Source organism: Branchiostoma floridae, chromosome 12, assembly GCF_000003815.2.
Source record: "Branchiostoma floridae strain S238N-H82 chromosome 12, Bfl_VNyyK, whole genome shotgun sequence".
Classification (NCBI taxonomy): Eukaryota; Metazoa; Chordata; class Leptocardii; order Amphioxiformes; family Branchiostomatidae; genus Branchiostoma; species Branchiostoma floridae.
The window spans coordinates 12,826,771-12,830,524 of record NC_049990.1 but is presented as its reverse complement, the minus strand read 5'-3'; positions in this window follow the sequence as shown (position 1 = coordinate 12,830,524).

Here is a 3,754-nt window from a genome sequence, read left to right as displayed (position 1 = left end):
TACTATATTGGAACTTGTTAAATGGCTTCGTAGTTCTTAAATGGTGAATATTCGCTGAATGAAAGGTGTTTTTTTTTTCATTTTTGGAAAAATAGAAGCGGGCGATTCCAAGAACCAATTGATTGAATTGGTGTGTCCCCATTGTGAGGATGACCCTACATTAGGGCTAATACAACAGTTGTAGGGCCTAAATAGAAGCTTTTTAAAAGACAGCGAGGTATAGATATAGAGTGTGGATAACCTTAATTTCGAACCAACCTACCGAAAATGGACCAACTTATGTGTAGCTTTTTTCTCTCACTGCATACAACTTTTCTCCCCTAACATACTGCAACAAATTAATTACATTGAACCAGGACCAAAGACAAGCAGATCCACTCCCTTTTAATTAGCACTGCTTGTTTGTTTATTTGTTTATTTGTTTATGTTTATTTGTTTATTACACTTCCCATAAATGTTGGGGAGACAAAACAGGTGATACCACCTCTGCAAGTTGTCTCCCCGAAACAAAATACACAATACAAGTAAATAATAAGAGTCAACAATGGTATATACAGGAATAATCGGAAACAAACAATACCTTATATACAATACACATTCAATTAAATAATAAGAATAATCAAAAATGGTATGCACAGTGATAATCGGAAACAAAATATAACTTATATACAAAATGCACAATGTTTATATACAAAGTTGAACGGTTAACGTGCTCTTGTTGCACGTCGAACAGGAGCAGAACGACGTCCAAGTACATGGGGTGTCTGTATTATAAAGGTGTGTGAATCGGTTGTGTAGGTATTTTAACAACTGACGTTTAAATGTAGTTGTGTGTGATGACTGAGAGACATAGCGGCCCATGGCTCTAAGGTTCCCATCCAGCCCATTCCAAATACTAATGAGTCTTGGGGTGTATGAGGTGGCAAACTGTTGAGTTTTAGATCTAAAAGGTGTTGCCATGTTGGCCCTAAAGCTTCTAGTCCCTCTAGATGAGTCTCCGCTGTTAGTCCATTCGGCAATGGACCGATCCCAAAACTCCGCCCTCTGTTCGATCATGGTTCTATTTCGAACACCTCCGTCAAAAATAGCTATTTCTGTCCCACTGTGGCAGTTTTTGACGGAGGTGTTCGAAATAGAATAGGGGGTTCTATTTGTTCGATATGGCGTTCGACAGGATCGGACCGTCCATTCTTTTGTTAGTCCATTCAAAACATAGTTGTTGACCTAAGGTCACACCAATTCATTTTCATAGTTCTTTCTTTAATTCAGAAAAGGTCAAGATAAAACTGGAGGCTGGGTGGGAAACTTAGAACCTAACGTCATTAGCTCCCCGGAACAGTGTGCACCAAGGTACAAACTTTGCAAATTGTAATGTAGTGTCCTCACGCCATGCCAAGCTGAGCCTTCCAAGTCTCCATCGGCCTCAGTTTGATGTTGTTCCCGCTACAAACCACCACCACCACCACAGACGTGACGCCCCCTGGCAGTTTGCCCTGGTCCTGCAGTCTGGAGATGACAGGACGACAGATCACTGTCTGGGCTGCACCACACGCTGGCTCCACCAGGAGGCGCTCATCATCTATGGACAGAAGGGAAGGTAGGTTCCTGATGCGATAGAAAATCTTGAAGACTTATATATAAATGGTCCATTTATATCGGTCCATCGCTACAAAGACATCGCTGTTTTCGGTAGAGTTTCCGACGCCTCACGAGCGCTTTAAAATACGATGTTCATCTTTACGTTGTGAATCATAGCCAATGGGCCGAAAAATTAGGGAGCTAAAAGTTTGGGAGCTATTATGTTTGCGAAATTAAATGTCTTACCGCGATACATTATAGCAAGCGCACCTGGCACAAGACGGAACCTTCTTACAAATCAGCAACGCGGCAGAAAAATAACATTTTAACGATGTTGCCCATGAAAATGACGTGTGGGACTTCTTCTTTTGGTCTAAGTTTGTAGTTTCAACCCCGCAAAAAAAACGTGAATTTGCCGAGAAAAAACAAGTAAAAATACACCGAGGTTTCTAGTAATATCAACATATTGAAAATCGACACTTCTCTAGAAGCATGGGTGAGCAGTTTATTAAAAAGAGACAAAGATACTTTTTTTTTCAAACAACATACGACATGAAGCCGTACAAATATATTATACATGTTTACTATACTAAACCAGCATCTGCGACGAATTAGTTTCTATTTTGTGAGATTTGAATGTAGACTGAAATAAACAACACATGCAACATTTGTACCTAAATTACAGTGGACTATCCCAATGAACCGTATGACCTCGCGGGCACTATGTTCGATTTTCCTCGGCAACTCAAAACACGCAGATTTTACCGGGATTTCCCAGCAGTTATTATCAAAATCAAGGTTGCCACACCCTTGAAAATGATGCGCACGTTTTCGGCAATATTTCGGTCGCCAAAACACAAGTCACTTTTACCCGGATTTTCAGCGGGTTATCATTAAAATTCGGATGTCGCTTTGCCGAAAAATAGTGAATAGTCTGCAAAAATCCCGGGAAACACGGGCAGGAAAGCCTAAACTGTCAATATTTAGGGGTTCCTGGTTATCAAAAACCAAAGAATAAACGTACCGTCCAAAATAGGCACGTACAGGTGCTGGAATTTGAGGCCCATAGTTTATTTGAGAAAGGAGAGGCAGAAATTTTGTAACGCGAGGTGTGGCCATGTTTTTTTAATTCAATTTGGGAAAAATAAAACTGCCGAATCCGAGAAGCAACAAATAAGACTGTTATGGTATGGCCTTAAGAGTAGAAATATGAGGTCACACATGTGCATTAGTCACGCTGAAGTGGCTACATGCACCCCCCCTCCCCTTCTGTAGCCTGGAGGGGGATACATGCGACTGCACAGAAGTCATGTCACTCTTTGTCTCAGCATACAGAAACACAACTCTCTGAGCAGAGGTTGGTGGGCAAAAGCGTGACCTTTTCCTTTCAGAATTTTTTTTTCGACCGGCCTTCCCACCAAACGGTCGAAAAAAAATTATGAAAGGAAAAGGTCACGATTTTTCCCGCCAACCTCTGCTTGGAGAGTACAGAAACACAAGATCATGTTTAAACGTTAACTTGTAGACAACTAAAACAAAGAAAAATATTGCAACTGTACAACAACCCCACACAGCCCCCCGACCCCCCCCCCCCCCAAGACCCCTTAACCTGTACAAGCATCGCCTGACAGGTACAGTGTTTACCACAGGTTCATCATCTGTAAGTAATATAACAGGTCGCGTGAGCTCACACCTGAAGTTAGATGCGCCTCGTGCAACCACTATTGCACAGCAGTGAAAAGCAGTGTAAGACAGACTCCCGACACTTCAAGATCAGTCTTCACACTGAAAAGCCAAGATCTGAGATCCATCTACTGTCGGTGAGTATTTCTATAGCCTGGCTACCAGACCCAACGCTCGAAGGGAATTACCCAACCCTTCGACTGGAGACAAAAACACGCGTCCCGCTCTGAAAGCTGGCACACTCGAAGTTAGCTAGCTCGCCTTGCACGAGAGATAATTTGCGGTTGGGTGGCAACGCTGGCAGCGGCGGATGTCGCTCCCCCGGCCGACGGGGTGGATCTTGTCTCTCGCTGAGTGTGGAATCCAGGCTAGTCTTCCTACTAGTACTGTTTCTAATCAAGCCTACGTGTACATGCTAGTTGGCGTGTCGTCAGCTCATTCTACGAGTCAAAACGGCGACAAGAAAATGACAGCCAAAAACAGTGCAAGAAGC